The 21,030-nt window shown below is 42.2% G+C and overlaps 1 long non-coding RNA gene across 1 annotated transcript; it reads left to right on the top strand.

Moving 5' to 3' along the window:
* Positions 1 to 5,771: 5,771 nt before the first annotated feature.
* On the top strand, positions 5,772 to 12,917 carry LOC120516089. Its single transcript, XR_005630771.1, has 3 exons — positions 5,772 to 5,845; positions 12,049 to 12,170; positions 12,769 to 12,917. It is a non-coding gene; the product is annotated as an uncharacterized LOC120516089 (long non-coding RNA).
* The last annotated feature ends 8,113 nt before the right edge of the window (positions 12,918 to 21,030 follow it).

Genomic DNA, 21,030 nt, shown 5'->3' with positions numbered 1-21,030 from the left:
CTCCATGTCATGACATTCAGGCCTTGATCTTAATGGTCCTTGCTGTAGTTTTTTCGAAGGAAATGTTTGATCTTACGGTTCTGACCTTGCTTCTTGTTTCTGACTACGTGTCTTCTCCCAGTCCTTCACTTCCTTTGTGCTACCCCTGTGGAATAACACATTTAGCCTCAGCAAGGTATCTAAAAATGGATTGAGTGTCACAGATGAAGACTGACCATTTCACTTGTCCACTGTTACTAACGATACTGAATGTGCCCATGATGCCGTGCTGGCAAAAACACATGACGTTTGGACAAAAGTGTTAATAACCTAGGGAGTGTGAGCAGTAGAGGGCGCCACTGAGACCCCAAACACAAATGACCCAACACAACCCTGGTTCTAAATTAAAGGACTTTTAATCCATCTATCCATCCATTATCTAACCCGCAATATCCTAACTAAAGGGTCACAGGGGTCTGCTGGAGCCAATCCCCGCCAACACTCAGCCAATACAATTATAGCCGATATACAGACTTTTAAGGTCTCTCTTCTTCTCTTCTCTCTCTCTCTACTTCTCTCCTCCAATGGGCTCCTTTTATGCTAGTGACATGATGTCGCCATAAGAAAGCCAGGGAGGTCCTCCCAAGTAGTGCCCTCTGTTGTCCACCAGAGACCCCTCCAGGTCTACAACTCTGGTCTCCAACTCCCATAGAGCCCTGCGGGTGTCCAAACTGGAACTCTATATGAGGGACACTGCCACCTAATATAGTGGAGGGATGAACTCCTCCCTGCCATCCTCTTTTACTAATTGCTGTAGCATTCAGGCATCCCACTCAGGTCAGGAATGATATAAGGCATCCCACCCGGGTAAAGGATCCATCTCTGTCCAAGGTGAACACCCATTCTTCCTCTGGGGCATCTACAGAGGATATGTTAAAAATGATCCTTAAGTGAATTTTATGACCTACCCACAGTAGCTCAAATCTAAGCCAATTGATTACAGGCAACTGTGGTCTCAGGAGCTACATTTAAAAGATGATACGCTGCGATATGAATCCTTGTATTGTACACGTTTCACATGCCCTACATGCACCACTTATTTGCCCATCTTTACTGTCTATTTAAAAGGATTTGCCGGCTATAAACATCAATGAGGAAGCAGGCCTAACAGGGGACTTTAAAATCAAATCTCAGATCTTCCTCACTCTTCTCTCCAAGCTGCTTACACAGCCTCAATGGGTTTATTATGCTAACAGTGCCAACATCCTTTCCAACACGGATGTCGATGCCAAAAGGCTAACTGGTGGTATCCATGGCAATTTGAGTTGTGATCCATTGGAGTAAGTACCTCCTTTAGAGTAGGTGGGAAGCACTTGTCACAAGTCCCCACAAATTTCACCTCCATCTTTTGATTCTGCCAGGCAGGAGATTTGTTGTCACTTGTTAAAGCGCATTCATTACTCGCCCACATATCCCCCCTATTCTTCATCTCATTTACCTACTCAACTGCTGACCGTGTGTGCTTTCTGAAGTTGGGCCTTGAGCCTGCTCCAAGTCTGCCTCTCAAAGGCTGACAGAGCACTTTATTCTCCACGCTCTTCAAATCCTTGGACGCCGTTGTATGAGAAGTGCCTGCAGATATGCTGAGTGACTCTGACGCTGAACTGTGTGACAGATTTTGTCTTGCTGGTTATAAGCGAGGAGAAGGCAAACTTCTTCAAGTCAAGATTCGTTCAGTGACTAAGTCTGCTTTAAATAACAACCAGCATCTGCTCTGCTGTTCTAATATTTATGTACAGCGCATTACACTGCAATGAAAAGATTGCTTTAATGGAAGTAGCAATAGTTTCAAGTGAGTCAAACCTAGAGAATCAAGTTGTCCAACATGCCAGTATATGTACACTGCATATGTGTTGCTAGTAACAGTATATTAAAGTGGCGGTGTTCCTTAAAACCCTTTAGGGCGGAAGTCAACTTTTGTCGACAAAGGTGGTTGAGGGTGGATGCAGGGGCAAAGGGCGATAAAAACTGTAAATATCGATAAAACTCACTGTTACGTTGTAGGTAGACCTGCTGTGCTAGGAGGGCCGTTAGACTCGTTGACTTGACGTCGAATACCTGCACGTGCCTGAGTAGCGTAGAGTAAATAACATCCAGAGGGGCGAGAGAGCGAAGTGAATGCGTAAAGCAAAACACCCCACGTGTTTTATATATTTAATAATTTTTTGCATATTATTACTGAATCACACTCTGATTTATTGAACTCCGACTTTGACGCAAATGATCTGGAAACCGAAAACGAAAGACAGTCACCTGCATCAGCTGATCGCAGTGCTGAACACGTTCGTGTAGCTGACGCGCCTACGGCAATGAATGTACAACCTGGGAGGACTACACAAACATTTCATCAACTCCAATTCAATCCGGAAATCAAGAACGAAAGTCAGGTACCTGCATCAGGTAATCGTTCCCCAGCCAGTCTGCAGCTGACACGTTCCAGCCGATGGTGGCCTACATAGACACTTAATCAACTCCGATTCGATCTAGAAATCGAGAACATAAGACAGTCACCTGCATCAGCTGATCATAGTGCTGAACACATTTGTGTAGCTGACGTGCCTACGGCAATGAATCTACAACCTGGGAGAACTACACAGACACTTGATCAATTCCAGTTCAATCTGGAAATCAAGAACGAAAGACAGTCACCTGCATCAGCTGATCATAGCGCTGAACATGTTTGTGTAGCTCACGCACCTACAGCACTGAATATACAACCTGGGAGGACTACATGGACACTTAATCAACTCTGATTCAATGCAGAAATCGAGAACGAATGTCAGGTACCTGCATCAGCTAATCATACCCCAGCCAGTCTGCAGCTGACACGTTCAAGCCGATGGTGGACTACACAGACACCTAATCAACTCCGATTCGATCTAGAAATCGAGAACGTAAGACAGTCACCTGCATCAGCTGATCGTAGTGCTGAACACATTTGTGTAGCTGATGTGCCTACGGCAATGAATATACAACCTGGGAGGACTACACAAACACTTGATCAATTCAAGTTTAATCCGGAAATCAAGAACAAAAGACAAGCACCTGCATCAGCTGATTGTAGCGGTAAACACGTTCGTGTAGCTGACGCTCCTACAGCACTGAATATACAACCTGGGAGGACTACATGGACACTTAATCAACTCTGATTCAATGCAGAATTCGAGAACGAAAGTCAGATAACTGCATCAGATAATCGTTCCCCAGCCAGTCATGCAGCTGACACGTCCACGCCGATGGTGGACTACACAGATGTAGATCCATGGGAGGCAAGCTGGCTACTTGACTTCATCAAACGACACAACGTACCAGCGAACACTATGGATTACCAGCCACTCAACTCCCTTAAAATGTTTTTGTTTCCAGAAAGTTCCTTTGAGATTATTACAAGTATGTAATACTGTAAGTATGTGAATTTACATATCTTAGACGCTCATGGAACATAAAGCAGAGTGACATTTGTCATAAATAACTCTTTTATGTTGATTTATGTGTGAAACCCTTGCTTTGTGTGAGTTTTTTGGAAAAATATTCAGTGCTGGGGCCAAAGAAAAAAATAATTAGCCCCAAAAGGATCAAACTATGGGTGGTGGGCATGTTTGTGATGGGCGACACCACATAATTGTGTAGTAACATTAGCTGCAAGAGTGAGTTATGTGGCGAGTGATATAGCTCCCCTTATTTTCCATGTGATTTCAGACATATCCTATACACAACATAGTTGGCATATCACTAGAGAGCATTTCTGTCTAGGGAGTGAAAATGTATTTAATATTGTCCACGACACCAACCTGTGAAACACTCAAATTGAGATGACTGACCAGCAACGACACCAATTTGAAAGAGTTTTGGGAGAGAGGAGAGGATGACACTGAGAGGCACATGAGGTGGAAGGACCACCACACTATTTTGAAATGTCGAAATGAAATGAACTAGCAAACGCCTGCTCACGGCAGATGGCTTAAAGCAGGGGTCTCCAACACGTCACTCGCAACCCCTTTCCAAGTAGCTCACCAAAGGGTTAATGAATCCTACAAATATTTGAAAACTTGATTAGTCAAATTAGGGGTGGGCGATCTTTCCACAAAATCATATCACGATCCACAATCTGAATTGCTATCTCTCTTTTCAATGTGGCATACACTTAAGAGAATATTAAACTCATCAAGACCTAAGTAGAACTTTATTTTAAATATCAAACAAAGTTGAATTCAATTATTCTCTCGTTCACTAGCTAAGCAGAGTTAAGGAACACGCCCCGAAGCTGGCGAGTGAGTGAGGAAGGCCTCTTCCCGCGACCCGTTGCACGGATCTTGGATTCACGCAAATAAATCGGTACTGCAAGTGAACTATGATACATAACAAAATGAGAGAAAATCAACCGGAATGTTCAAGCAAATTATAGAAAAAAACCCGATATCTGAATCCGTTAAGTAGTTCTCTCGTGAAAAGCGGACAGACATACAAACAGACAGACAGACATTGGATTTTATATATTATATATTAGTAAACCTTCAAAATAATTTGCAGTTAAAGGCTCAACAGCATTCTCAGCATTTCTGGAGCTTAGTAGAGCCTCATAACTATAAGAATCTTCACCAAGCACCTCTGAAAATGTCTGCTTGGTTGGGGTCTCCATACCTCTGTGAGTCTGACATGAATGTCATGAAATCAAAGTTCAGAACGAGACTGACAGACGAATGTTTCAATGACTCCATAAGAGTGAACCTAAGGGGGGGGCTACACTCCACCATACACCTCAGTGCCAGTCATCTGACTAACTGAAAAACACATCACACATGCAACTGGATCTGTGAAGTGACAGAGTGACATGTGACAAAATGACAAATGAATAAGTCATATCTGTGGATTTGGAATTGCATTGTTCTGTTTTGACAGCATTCATATTTTAATTCAATAGTGGGAGATACACTAGACATACAAAATGCACTTGCAGGTGAACTCAATATTTGTGATGTGTTAATGCAAAATGGGAGTTGTGGGCACCAACATTTTGTAAATGCTCAGGCAGAACAAGCTTATTCAGTTTGTTTGGGTTGAAATAAGCAATGAGAATAAACTTTAGAAAAGATGAGTAGCTCTCGGTCATTTTCATTTTGTAAAAGTAGCTCTCAGGGGAAAAAAGGTTGGAGACCTCTGGCTTAAGGGTTCTGGTGATGGTAATTACCTGTCTAACCAGGAGTCGTGACTGAAAATGGGTCTTGGGTTGCCACAGTTGGGTCACGATTTACCTCTGAATTTAATGTTAAAGGGCTGTGGATGGTTTGTAAAGTGGCTCGTGATGGGCTGCCACTGGTTAATTAAGCAATTACCATTGCTCCAGTGATCCACCTCAATTATCCCTCCTCTGACAATCATCTACAATTCTCCAAGGGGAAGCCAACTACTACCACCACCCTAATCTGAGGATCAACCAGGCTTTCAACAAAGAATCGGTCTTAAAGGCACTAAAAAGTGCAAGATTGGGTTGCAGCAACATTGTTTAAGGCTTAGGGTAATGTCTTACACTAATCATTTCCCCTGGCAGTGATGTGCCTCGGAAATCTATTCCTTGCTTTGAATCATGATTTTTGTTTTATTAACGTTTATTTTCTACTTTAAGTTGAGTCAACCCAGAGGATGGAGCTCCATGAGAAGTCAAGATTTGCACAGCCATGCAATACTTTTAAAAGAGCGAAGGTATCTGGGGATGCCCGGCTTTACAGGACATGGTCTAGAATGGTCCAAGTCAGTTGCCCTCACTGGGTGTCTTCTCAGAGCTGTGGAGGCAGAAACGGGTGACAAGGTAAGTGACAGCATCCCCTCTCTCTTCGGGGTGGTACTACATGACTCAGCTGAGCTTGAAAGGCAACTCACTCTGACACAAATGTGTGACAATAGTTATGCTGTTATTATGGTAATAATCCTCTTGGGTCCCAGTATAGTATTGAGATTCTTATTTGGGTCCTTGGAACCCCTGATCTAAAATTTATAACTTATCTAATCTTTCTTAAACCTAATTTCTTGGTCACGGCCAACTGGAAAAATTGGTCAAAGGTGCAAGATACCACTCTGGCATTGATGTTAGTCTACTGTAGGGAATTTTCACTCAAATCTGCCCAATTCAAACTTACTTATTAACCTCTTTTTACAGAAGGGCGAGAACCCAAGTGGAAAACGTGCAAACCCGTAATAACAAGATGCTTGATTCCAGTCTCCCAACACATAAACGAGTCTTTACGCTATACTGTAAAGCCTCGCTCTTTTTCAGTAGGATAAGTGAGGTAGAAAATAAATTGGAATGAATAGATAGATAGATAGATAGATAGATAGATAGATAGATAGATAGATAGATAGATAGATAGATAGATAGATAGATAGATAGATAGATAGATAGATACTTTATTAATCCCAAGGGGAAATTCACAAATGGGTCCAGAAGATAAGATGTGGACAAGAAAACAAGTGAAAATTCATAACAGTTAAGTCAAACACACAGTTGTCAAGCCAACATTCAGAATTCTAAATTGCAGTCAATATTTAGCTTTCAAGGATTGATTTGCCAAGAACACAATCAAAAGTACAAAGCACCAATCTCTTAGTTTTTCACTTCGTAAACCAGGATGAATAATAAGTGCTCATCGTGGACTTTATTCCCACCTGTTCACTTGTGGGTTATTTACCTAGCAACAAAATGGTGGTACCCATGAAAACAAGAGTCTGTCGAAAAAGAGGCAAAAATAATTCAGACAAATTAAAATCTACATGTTCCAAAACATTAAAGGTCCACCTAAGTACCATAAAAAAGCCAAAAAAAATTGAAATCAAACCAAATCATAACAGCTTAAAGCAGGCCTATATACAGTACTGTATGAATGAGACATCAGCTAATCCATCACCTCGAGCTCTGGGTTCCTAATCTTAAGCAGGAGAAGTTAATCTACATTCAATCAATCAATCAACATTTATTTATATAGCACATATTCATACAAAAAAATGTAGCTCAAAGTGCTTTACAAAATGAAGAATAGAAAAATAGAAGACACAATAAAAGATAAACATAAGTCAACATTAATTAACATAGAATAAGAGTAAGGTCCGATGGCCAGGGTGGACAGAAAAACAAAAAACTCCAAAGGCTGGAGAAAAAAATAAAATCTGTAGGGGTTCCAGACCAAGAGACCGCCCAGTCCCCTCTGGGCAAATTGTAGCAAATGCAGGTAAAATTCCGTTACAACGAATATCTTTACAGTGAAATTTTCATTACAACAAAGTATTTTTATGGTCCCAACAGTTTTCCCATATGACACGAGTATATAGAAATCTTGTTACTCTGAAGTACATTCAGCAGTTACTTTCATTACAACGAAGTGACCTTGAAACGCTTGAATGAATCATCCACCGAGCAGTTAGTTCTGTGGTCGCAGCTCAGTTGTGCACAACGATCCCCAAACAGAAAGACTGTAAAAAAAATGTCTTTCTTCAAACTTAGCTCGTACTGTTTGTTTTTTTTTTTTTGCTGGTTTTTGTTTTTGGTGGTTTTCAGTGACACCTTTTGCTCATCGCTCGTCAACATTTGGAAAACATTCATTGGAATTTAACTCATTGTCACCCTCCTAGGACTGGACTGCCAATACTGATGCTCTGTGCACAGAGCCGACTATACTTCCTTAGAAGGCTGACATCTTTCAACATCTGCAATAAGATGCTGCAGATGTTCTATCATACGGTTGAGGCGGGCGCCCTCTTCTACGCAGTGGTGTGCTGGGGAGGCAGCATAAAGATGAAGGACGCCTCACACCTGGACAAAATTGTTAGGAAGGCAGGCTCTATTGTAGGCACAGAGCTGGACAGTTTGACATCCGTGGCAGAGCGACGGGCGCTGAGCAGGCTCCTGTCAATTATGGAGAATCCACTGCATCTGCTGAACAGGATCATCTCCAGACGGAGGAGCAGCTTCAGCGACAGACTGCTGTCACCGTCCTGCTCCACTGACAGACTGAGGAGACCCCACACTATGTGACTCTTCAGTTCCACCCGGGGAGTAAACGTTAACATTATACAAAGTTATTGTCTGTTATACCTGCATTTTCTCTTTAATATTGTTTTTTATCAGTATGCTGCTGCTGGAGTATGTGAATTTCCCCTTGGGATTAATAAAATATCTGTCTATCTATCTATAGAAACGACAGACACAAAAAAATGATAACAGTTCATATTAGAAAAAAAAAACAAAATATTTGCAGCTCTCGATTGCGGCAAAAAGAAAAAAGACGTTGCCAGTGAATTCGGAATTTTGCCATCGACACTGTCAACTTTCTTGAAAGACCAAGCAAAAAAAGAAGAAATATCTCGGATTGCAAATATATGCAAACGGCTGCATTTGAAGACGTTGAAAAAGCCGTTTTTATGTGGTTCAGTGTTGATCGTTCAAGAAACATTCCTATTAATGCGGCACTCATTCAAGAAAATGTGAGGTTTCTAAACTTTCTTGGGACCTCCCTCAACTGGACAACACGCCGAAGAGCGTCCCAAAGTGAGATCGCCGCGTCTGTGGAAGACTGTTTATCTGTTGCAGGGGCAACAGCAGGCTCACAGCTGTGCTGCGTCTCTCCGCCAAAGCAAACAGAAAAGATCTCGATGGGGGATGCAAGGAACATTGTAAATGCAGTGAACAGGATTACTTGGCCACTAACCTGGTCACGACCCTACCTGACTGCTGTCTGTGTATAGGAGAATAGCAGATCCCGCTACAATAAATAACTGCGCTGTTCCTGATTCAGGCTGAATAAAGTTGGTGTCACTAAAGTACTGAGACTCAGCCTCGTGCTTTGGGGTGTAAGACAGGGACTTATAGCGCGACCCCGATCTTTTAGGATTTACTTCTGTGATGTTTCACTACACCGCTGTGAGCCTGCTGTGGCCCTGCCCCGGCAACAGACTAACAATCTTCCACAGACGTGCCAATCGTGCTTTAGGACGCCGTTTTTTTGGGGATCCCAAAAGAGTTTAGAAACCTCACAATATAAAGAAGAAGAAAAGTATGATTCTGATTGATGACTGTGCTGCCCACGACATGTTTCCACATTTAGATAATGTTCACGTTGAATTCCTCCCACCCAATTGCACAGCAGTGCTTCAGCCACTGGATTTGAGCATCATTCACACCTTGAAAGTGTATTATCGCAAGGAAATGCTGAGAAAAATTCTCGTCAGCATAACTTGTAGACAGGAGGAGATTTAAATTAACGTGAAAGAAGCTATTGAAATGATTGCAACGTCTGGACGCAAGTTAAAGAAAATGACAAATACAGAATCTCATTACAACAAAATAATTTGTAAGTCCCCTGCAGTTCATTGTAATGGAATTTTACCTGGAACTGATTAATCTGACTCAGGTGTCCTTTAGAGAGATAGTGGTGTGGAAGGAGACTTTAGACAAGAGAGGTTTTGACAGGTGGGGGGGTGGGGGGTCATTATTGGATTTAAGTCCAAAATAAAAGTCTAAAGAAATCAACACCAGAGTTGGAGGTGTTCAGATTTATTTATGGACCTCATGGAATTGGATGGCACCACTAATAACTTTGAGCTGGTAGTCAAGGGTGAGGAAGCCCAATGGTTGCTTCAAAAGAAGACCTTAGAAAGAGAAGAAGCATTTCTTTTTGCAAAGAGCTGAGGAAATCTGGAACAAACTATTGAGATGTGTAGTTGAAGCAGAAACACTGACAACCTTTAAGAAGAATCTGGATGACATAGTGGGACAGCTTAGTTATTAGCTAATCAAATGAGCTTTATGGACAGAATGGTTTCCTGTCTACATTATTACCTCCCCCATCTGGAGAACAAAGACTCCAACTCTGCCTTTAACTCACCCATAAACTGTCTGCACTTGGCCTGCACCCCACCCTCTGTGACTGGCTCCTGGACTTTCTGATTTCAGCCACCATTATCACAAACACAGGCACCCCACAGGGATGCGTCCTCAGCCCCATCCTCTACACCCTGTTCACCCACGACTGTGTCACCCCCCACAAAGATAACATCATCCTAAAGTTTGCAGATGACACCGCAGTGATAGGACACATCACTGGTGGGCATGAGGCGGCGTACAGAAGGGTGGTGGACAGCCTGGCATCATGGTGTGAGGACAACAACCTCACCCTCAATACAGACAAAGCGAAGGAGATGATAGTGGGCATGAAGAAGGAGAGGAGATCTCAATGGCCACTGTTCATCTGAGGACTTGAAGTGGAGCGGGTGAGGAGCATTAAATACCTGGGCATCTACATCAGTGAGGAACTCACTTGGACACTTAACACCACACAGCTGGTCAAGAGGGCCCAGCAGTGGCTGTACTTTCTGAGGAGGCTGAGGAAGTTTGGTATGTCGACTAAGATCCTCGGCAACTTTTACAGCTGCATTGTTGAGAGCATCTTGACCAGCTGCATCACTGTGTGGTACGGCAACACTACTGCTATGGACCGCAAATGCCTGCAGAGAGTGGTAAAGACTGCTGAGAAGATCACCAGGACCCCACTGCCCTCTCGGCAGAGCATCAACAACTGCAGAGTCCACAGGAGAACTGCCTCGATCCTCAGGGACCCCAACCAACACCAACTGTTCACACTTCTACCCTCAGGCAGGAGGTATAGAAGTATGAAACACAGGACTTCCAGGCTAAAGAAATCTTTCTTCTCCAAGGCTATTAGACTCCTGAATAACTGCCTGGAGTTTATAACTGTGGTCCACCTCATTCTATCTACCTCACACAACTGTATTCGACTTGTCCATCAGACACCTACCTGCACATTACACTTTATACTTCTATTCTGTTCTTATACTTTATGCTGCCTCTGTTACTTATTATCTATCTGCTACTTATTATTTATGTTTATCTTCATACGTTTGGTGTGGACAGCAAAGAAAGAATTTCATTGTACAGGGAAACGTGTTTCCTTACTGTGCACATGACAATAAACTTTGAACTTGAACTTGAAATTTCCTATGTTCTTGCCTAATAATTGTGTGTGCTTGCAGAATAATAAACATATAGAATGCATTTCACAATGCTTCGGCAGAGCAGCTATTCAAAAGATAAATGTGTTAAAAAATAACTTTGGTAAGGCAAATTTTCTCCATATTTTTTTTTTTTTTTTTGTTGATATACTTTCTTAATCCCTGAGGGGAAACTGATTTCTCACAAGACCTTTAGGGGTCAGAGCGCAGGGTCAGGCATTATACATTGCCCCCTGGGTGCAATCCTCAAGCTCAGGGGCCCAGCAGAGTAGGATCCCATCTGGCAGTAACGGTCAACATTCTAAATACCAGCACAGATCCTTAGCCACAGAGTCACCACTCCAATGCAACACCAAAAGAAAGGCAGGCTGGGAAAAAATTCTACATTTGGAGAAGCCTGAGCAGCAATAGTGCAAGTTTAAAAGATTTCATATGCAATGCAGGACTTACAGTGTGGAATTAGAACATTGCACTGTGTGGATTTTGTCATCACAAAGACATGCTCATTAAGTTAACCGAAGACCCAAAATTGGGCTAGTAAGAGAGAGTGTGCGTGAATTGACAGAATATCCAGCATTAGTTCCTATCTTTTACTCAAACGCTGCTGGGGCGGACCCCATGATCCTATACTGACTTAGATTGGTTTGATGTGGGATGGATGTTACAGTTTCAAGACTAAATCCCCATCCCTGTATGATTTGCTGTCTTCCGCATGTTCCTCTTAAACTCTCCCTAACGTTCCTTGCCACTATCGTGTGATGCTTATGGTCAATTATTACTAAATGGCATGTCTGCTAAGCTTTTCACTTGAAATGTAAGCTATGAATGTCATTAATATTCCCCTGTTATGAGAAGCACTTTTTTGTTATATCCAGACTGCTTTGTAATTTTCAGTAGCGTTGATTTTTAAAATTTATGACTCGATACCATATAGCAGGTTAGAGAAACAGTATTTTCTAGAATTTTTACTTTCCTTTTTTGTTATGTCTACAGGCATACTGATCTTGACTCTGCTTAACTGGCATAGAATTAGTATGTTTCATCTGTGATGTTTGCAGCAGCAGTTTTGGCAGAGATTTTAACGGTGAATGACACTGCCTGGCTGAGTGCTTTAGGTAAGTAACAGCACTGGCTAACAACCTAATCTGCGGCGCATTTGCTCTGTCTACCTTGATCTTGTGCCGGTTTATTCCTTTGTTGTTTATGTCCTCCAGGCAGCAATGTTAATGGCACCAGGAAAAGGCCGTTATCATCAATTTGGAATAACCCAATGCAGGGATACTGTGTAAATTTAAGCAATTTTTAAATGATTGTTCTCTTGGTTGGTTGGTTTACTACTAGCAAGAATCTGCAATCCAATGTCTACCATTTATATATATATATATATATATATATATATATATATATATATATATATATATATATATATATATATATATATATATATATATATATATATATATATATATATATATATATATATATAGATATATATAAGTTTTATAAGTTAATATAAGTTTTAGATGATGATTAAATTGTTATTGTGAAGTTATAAGTCTATCATGTCCACCATTGTGCACATTGGACTCTTTGATGTTTCTGCATTGCATTTTTAATCCTGTCAACACTGCCAGTAGTGGAGGTGGAGATTAATTTTTTGAAAGCAAAATTGGTCTGAAATGACTTGATATATTTTTACATCTTATTTTGTAGAAATTCCGATAAACCTTACAAATTTTGCTTAATATGGAGAATTCCTGCCCACAGAAGACATTCGACGTATCCTTAATTTATAGCAAACATGCATGGTGTGAAAGATGTCCCGGACACAGACAGGCACTGAGACAGCCAGATGTCCAAAACAAATGCTTTTATTTTAGTTCTGCACAACACAACCACCCTGCGGTGGGCTGGCGCCCTGCCCGGGGTTTGCTTCCTGCCTTGCTCTCTGTGTTGGCTGGGATTGGCTCCAGCAGACCACCCGTGATCCTGTAGTTAGGATATAGCAGGTTGGAAAATGACTGACTGACTGACAACACAAACACAATAAACTCACAATTACTCAGTCCTTTACTTTCCTTCTGCCGCCTCCACTCCTCTCTCGCAAACTCCATCCTCTTCCACCCAACTCCAGCTTCCCGAGTGGAGTGGGGCGGCCTCCTTTATACTGCACCCGGAAGTGCCCCCGGTGCTTCCTAATTAACATCCGTCAGCACTTCCGGATGTGGCGGATGTGCTGCATGTGAGTTCAGCTCCTCTTCACCCGGAAGTGCTGTATGGCAAGTCTTCGGAGCTGTCCAGGTGCCCCCCAGCTCCTTATCCGTGGCCCTGATGCTATCCAGGGGTCCTGCCCTCTTGCCCTCTCCCGGTCCTTCCCTTCTCCAGGCGTCCCAGTTGGGGCAAGGTCCCTGGTCGTTTGCCACAGTGGATATACATTAGAAAAGCAGCGGATTCTGAAGGGATACAGACCCCCTTCACTTTTTACACATTTTCTTACGTCAAATCCTTTTGCTCAAATTATTTGAATTTTTCCCTTGTCAAGCAACACTCACTACCCATGGATGACAAAGTAAACAAGATTTTAGAAAATTTGAAATCTCCTTTTGACAAAAGTATTCAGATCCCTACTCATACTTAGTTGTAGCCCCTTTGGTACCAGGGGCCTTCTTGGGTTTGACGTGACAAGCTTCAAACACCTGGATTTAGGGATTTGATGCTATTTATTCCTGCAAATTCTCTCAAGCCCTGTGGGACACCATCGGTGGACAGCTGTGTTCAGGTCTCTCCAGAGATGTTCAAGTCTGAGTTCTGACTGGGCAACTCAAGGACATTCCAAGATTTGACCCTAAGCCACTCTTGCGCAGCCTTTGTTTTGTCCTGTTGGAAGGTGAACCTTTGTCCCAGTCTGAAGTCTACAGCATTCTGGAGGTTTCCATTAAAGATATCTCTGTACTTTGCTACACTCAGATTTCCATTGACCCTAACTCATCTCCTGCAGCATGATGCTTCCACCACCTTGCTTCACAAATGCACAGTATAACAGGAATGATGTATTTTCCGTTGATCTTCAATACTGAGTTTTCCAGAATAATTATTAGTAATAATCCAAAGACATGCAGGTTAGGTGGATTGGCGATTCTAAAATTGGCCCTAGTGTGTGCTTGGTGTGTGGGTGTGTTTGTGTGTGTCCTGCGGTGGGTTGGCATCCTGCCCATGATTGGTTCCTGCCTTGTGCCCTTTGTTGGCTGGGATTGGCTCCGGCAGACCCCTGTGACCCTGTATTCGGATTCAGCGGGTTAGAAAATGAATGAATGAATGAATTTAGCAAAACATTCACACATTTTGCACTCTTAAGAACATGCAAATGGATAACTGTAAGACAAAGTGGGCACTGCCCATTCTGCTTGGCTTTAACAGTGCTGCAGGTATCCATTTGTTCCCTCCCACCATTTGCATTCCAAACTCCAGTTTGTACCAGGATCTGCCTGGACCACATCTGATAACAAGATGCTCCTCTCCAGACGTCTTGAACCAGAAGGTGGGAAATGGACTCAAGCAAGAACAAAAGAGCTGTAAATCAATAAATGAGAACTCTGATGATCAGAAGAACTCGCCCATGAAGAGACACTGATTTTTGTAACTGGAAGTGGCTTTAATACAAACATGGGAGGTTACACCTTTCTTCATAAGTTAGCCACACTCATCCCATCTGGGGACACTCTCTATCAAGTGTCTCTCTCAAGGGAACTCTCACAGGAGCCCGGCATTCACTCTGCAAAATGACACTCACAATTTAAAGCTGATGAGTTTGGGGAGCAGAGAACTGACAACCTCTTTCTCTTTGTGGAATCAGAACATGAAAATTTCTTTGCCAAACCAAGCTGTGGGCCAGAGGACTGAAAAGGCTCAGAACCACCCGTCACATCAAGAAAGGACCTTCAACATCTAAACTTTTGTGCTAAAAAGAGTAACACTTTTTCCGATTAAGTTGCAAGTGACACAGAAAAGGGCCTAACAGCAGAAAGAAAGCTGAGAGAGCAACATCACACTCCAACTCCAAGAGTGCACTCCAACGCAAGAAGCAGAATCCTCCACTTGAACCCAGAGTAACAACAATACCCCATAAACCAATACCCTTCTACCCTGCACCAAGATTTGAGCCACATGTTAAGCCTTCTAATCTCCTCAATCTTACCTGGACTGGCGCGTAGCAATAGGCAGAAATTCGGAGAAGACTACCTTGTCAGTTCTGCTCCTCAGCCTGGCACCTAACTCTTTGAATTTGGATCGCAGAACTGACAGACTACCCTTATGTATGTCATTTGTTCGAACCTGGACTATGACAACTGGATCCACCCCCGCTCTGGCCAAGAGCCTATCCATCCTTCCAGGGATGTGCACCACATGTGGACCTGGAAGGAAACACACCATGCGAGACTCTCTGTCTGTGGATCACACCTGCACATCAATCCCCCTAATGATTGAGTCCCTATCTATCGCTACCTCTCTCTTTCTGGGAACTGGTTTTGAGGTGGCCCGTTGGAGCTCCTCATCCCTGCCTACCACCTCAGACTCATCAGAGACACTGTCCAGCTCCGTAAGGACTTGTTAACGGTTTGACCCTTCTAACTCTGGAGTTGATGCCCCCAGACAGTGTGTACCCTTTACCTTACGCCTTGTGACCGTGACCCACCTATTTCTACATGATACAATATATAAAATATATTATATCATATTTCTATAATCCTTGTGTTTATCAATAAATGATATTATAAATGATGTAAATTATATTATTGATGAAATAAATGATATGATAAAGATATGTTAATAAAAATGATATAAATATTATTCTGTTTCTTAAAATGAGTGTACTTCAGTTACCTTGATAAGGTCTAAGTCTAAAGGCCAGAAACCAGCAACCAAGAACAGAGAATAAATTAGTAGTACTGCCAAATTATTTAGTTAACTAACAATTATGAACTAAATTTACAAATGCAAAAGTCATAAATGATTAATCCATCCATCCATTATCTAACCCGCTGAATCCGAATAGGGTCTGCTGGAGCCAATCCCAGCCAACACAGGGCACAAGGCAGGAAACAATCCTGGGTAGGGTGCCAACCCACCGCAGGACACACACAAACACACCAAGCACACACTAGGGCCAATTTCTAGAATCGCCAATCCACCTAACCTGCATGTCTTTGGATTGTGGGAGGAAACCAGAGTGCCCGGAGGAAACCCACGCAGACACGGGGAGAACACATAAATGATTAACCAAGTTAAAATTAATCATTCCAGTTCCCACATTTATTGGCATCCCCTGGGTGGGCACGATAAATCACACTCTCTCCTACATAACAAACATGTGGGTTATGTGACACCAGTCACGTGACATTTTTTCTTTCCCCCAATGGACGTTTTCACATTGTTGGTCATTGGACAGAACTGATCACCATTACTGTCTGTTATGTCCTAAACTGTTTGACATTCCATTTACATTTGCTTGCTTAGCAGACACTTTTTATCCAAAGTGACTTACAAAAGGGTAAACATAATCGAGTAACATTTGGCTTGGGCCTGTTTGATCAGCAAGTGTAATAGAACGGATAGCGAAAGTTGATTGTCATAAGTGAAAAGATGCAATAACTCATATGTTTACAATCCTAGATTACAATCACTAAAGCAATTAAACTCAAATTAACCAAGAATATAAAAAATATTGCAGAGCAAAGTTTTTATTTATTTATTTATTATTTTCATCAATTTGACATATCAATTCTATGGTCATGATGCTCAGTTGTACTTGTCATTCCTTCCAGAAGATCACACGGCTTTTAAAACCATAACAAATGTCTTACTCAGGTTTCCTTTTAATCCTAGGATGCACGTATGGTTTGATAAAACTACCACCATGTCCTCATCATGTTAGATCTCTCCTCTGCCTCCTCCTGCTCTCTATACACTAGACCCCATCATCCTGCCCTCATGCTTTTTCATATCAATTCTATGGTGATGATGCTCAGCTGTACTTGTCATTCCTTCCAGAAGATCACACGGTGTCAACTGGAATCATCAGGACATCCTTACCACCCTCTCTGACCTTGGCATCAGTGGGTCTGCCCTCAGGTGGTTTGAGTCCTACCTCTTGGGTAGATTCTACAATGTATTGTGGTGTGAAGAAATGTTAAGGGTGCACCAACAAGCACAGGGGGTGTCCCAAGGATCGGTGCTGGGCCCTCAAATCTTTGACAGATTTTCACAGAACAGATGGGTCTTTAATCGCTACTTAAATAAATTGAGGGAGTTGGCAGTGTGGATGGAGGTGGGCAGCCTGTTCCACCAACTAGGAACCACATAAGTAAAGAGTCTGGATTGAGACTTGATGCCACTTAGAGATGGCATCACCAGACGCTGTTCCCTGGCAGACCTGAGTGGAGGCAAACAGATGTATAGCACGGCACAAGTATCTAAATCATTGGTTCTCAACCTTGCTAGTGCCGCGACCATTTAATACATTTTACCATGCTGTGGTGACCCCAACCGTAAAATTATTTTCGTTGCTACTTAATAACTGTAATTTTGCTACCTTTATGAATTGTAATGTAAATATCTGATATGCAGAATGTATTTTAATTGACACAAAGTGAACATAATTAAAGCATAGTGATTAATAACAAAAACAATATCTATATATATAATTGACTAAGTCGCCCGATACATGGGGTACGCACGACAGAGCCACGCCCACCAACTCACAGAGCACCGTCCACCAATTCTAAGACCATGGGATACGCATGACAGAGCCCCGCCTGCCAACTCTAACCCTCCTCCCGTGTCCACCCTCGCTCTCGAGGCATGCGCATTGCCTGCTCATGTGCCCGCACACAACACCTCACCAAACACAGCCTCAGTCGCTTTCTTCTCTGCTACAGTCCACATGCACCTCTGAGCCACTTTGACTTTTCATTGTTCTTTTTGGTTCCGGCTGCTTTTCTATATATATAAAATCGACCAAGTCGCCTGACCATGGGGTACGGACGACAGAGTCTCGCCCGCCCACTCTAACTCTCCTCCCACATCATGGGGAACGCATGGCAGAGCCAACTCTAACCCTCTTCCCGCGTCCACCCTCACTCTCGATGCATCGACTTCTCAACTGTCACTCTGGATCAACTCAGTACGCGAGGTATATTAAGCGTCACCAACGAAGACTTGCTGCACCTTAATGAACAAGTACTGAAACTTATCCCTACCGATGAAGTAACTTTCACCAGCGTTGATTCCATCGTCACAGATGATCCCGCAGATCAACTTTTATTCCCCGAAGAATTTCTTAACAGTCTTACTCCCACTGGCATAATGAAAATTAAAATTGGTTCACTCGTCATTCTTCTCAGAAACCTTATGCCAGCAAGAGGTCTCTGTAATGACACTAGACTTTCTGTTACCAGCAAGCACCGCAATGTACTGGAGTGTAAAACTATCGCAGCTGCTACCTCACAAACTGTCCTTATTCCCCAGATTTCCATGACCCCATCAGATTTAAATTTGCTTTTTACTTTTACACGCAGACAGTTTTCTGTTAGATTGGCCTTTGCAATGACAATTAATAAGGCACAGGGCCAAATTTTCAAAAAGATATGCCTGTATCTGCCAAAATTAGTTTTCAGTCACGGACAATTGTATGTTGCTCTCTCCAGAGTTCCATCTTTTCATTCACTGACAGTCTCCTCAAACCCACCCCATTTGGACAACTGTGTCTTTCAGGAAGTCTTCACACATCAGTAAATAATTATGCAGCATATACTACACCGCGGGTTGGCTTATGTAATTATATATTTTGAAATATTTATTTCTAATTACAAATAAATGAAATTTTGTCTTTATGACTTACATTTATTTGTTTTTCTTCATTGTGTATTGAACTGTATTCACCATATTCATGTTGTATACTTATGTGAAAATGTGAAAAGCATGGCGTAGCATTTGTAACAGTCTTAATATAACAACAGTAAACTACAATGCTACAAAATTGTTGCCACAGTTCGCGTAAAAAAGCCAACGTCAGTGCGAAGGTTGAGGCTGCTTCTTTCTCACCAGATCAGAAATTCTCGGGGCAGTCTTTGCAAGGGCACAACGAAGATCATCTTTTGCAATAAGTCTACTTTTGTATTTAGACTTGATAACCAACAAGCTGGAAAACCCTGTTTCGCAAAGATATGTTGTTGGAAATGGAATCAGAAGTGCGAAAATCCCTGCAACGCTTTGACGTTACGTAGCGTCACACCGTTCGATGTACAGTAATGTAATCAGTTAAAAATAATAAAGTTACGACAATTAAAACATTTAAAATTATTCTGATTCAAATGTCTGCAACATCTATCCTCGAACGACAATTACAGTAAAAAACTAGTAACTACCAATGGAAAAATTTGTACAATAACAAGTTTTACACATTAGAATAGACAAAACCCATACTTTCAATGGTCGTAGGTGAACCCCGACGGTGTCGCGACCCACAGGTTGAGAACCGCTGGTCTAAATATACTCAGGTGCCGACCCATTGACAGCTCTGCAGGCAAACATCAGGGATTTGAACTTAATGTGTGCTGCTATAGGGAGCCAATGTCGCGACCTGAAAAGAGGAGTGACATGTGCCTGTTTTATCTCTGTTCTGCATGAAAATATGAAATTAAAAATGTTTCTTGGCTAACTCTACAAACCACATAGGGTGAGTGATCTATATTTTCTAGGTGGAGTATTCCTTTAAGACTTGTAATGAGTAAATGAAATCTGTACCCGCTAACCCTTGCTTGATTGCTGTCACACTCTGTTTGGCGTTTCTGAGTAAGCTAATGATTAGTGACACGTGCGATCACTTCTGGTTCGGTCAGTTTGTGATGGGTAGAGGATCAGCTGGGGATATTACAGGTGAAGGGGGTCCGTCTGTGGCATTGCCATGACAAAAAAAAAAGCCAATGATGTATAGCATTCACAATAAGCGCCAGACCTCGATGACCGTGAATCGTATTCAGTGGGTTTGAGAATATTACGTTAGGTTAAGTAACAACATCAGCAACAACATTTATTTCTATAGCACGTTTTCATACTAATGATGGAGCTCAAAGTGCTTTTCAAAAAAATATATAAAAATAAAATTAGGCAATACTAAGTAACAAAGAATAAAGTAACATCTGATGGCCAGGGAGGACAGAAAAAACAAAACAAAATCTGCAGGGGTTCTGATGCTACGAGACCACCCACTGGACATTCTACCTAACATCAATGATCTTAGGTCAGTCCTCATGATTTTCAGGCTTCACATATAAGAATTAGATGATGATGGTCATGTGGACCTCTGGCCTTCAATCCATCAATGCAAGGTGCCCTGATCAGGTGACGGTGGAGCAGATCAGCACCACAGAAAAAACGGAAAAAGAACAGCAGAGAATAGTAGGTGTTAGTAAGGATTGTGGAGCCTTGATGAAAACGATAATTACTGCAAATGCATATGCAGACTATCAGGGTTACTCTAAAATGAAGCTGTGAGAAAGCCATGTTAGAGTAAAGAGTGTTTAGCAGTTTGTTTAAAGTGCTCCACTGTGTTAGCCTGGCAAATTTCTATCGGTTATCGATTCCAGATTTTAGGTTCGTAACAGCAGCAGGCCACCTCACCACTTCTTTAACTCTTTGAGGGCTGAATATTTTTTCCAAAAAAGGATGGTTTCACACAAAAACCAACATAAAACATCCGTTAATGCACGCTGTGGCTGCCAGTTTGCCAAGAATGAGTGGCAGGCTTGCTGCCAGGCTGTCTTCACATGAGAGACGGCGGTCATGGTCACAGTGCATTACAATCTGGTTTCTACCTCTTATCGTTGTTAGGTGGCAGTCTACCCTGGCGAACATTGTAAGTACCAGGACTAGCTGGGGACCGATCAGCTGAAGCTGGAACCTCACATTCGTTTTTGA

Source organism: Polypterus senegalus, chromosome 15 (assembly GCF_016835505.1).
Source record: "Polypterus senegalus isolate Bchr_013 chromosome 15, ASM1683550v1, whole genome shotgun sequence".
Lineage (NCBI taxonomy): Eukaryota > Metazoa > Chordata > Cladistia > Polypteriformes > Polypteridae > Polypterus > Polypterus senegalus.
Note: the sequence above shows the minus strand (reverse complement) of the source record. Positions and strands in the feature narration are given on the sequence as shown.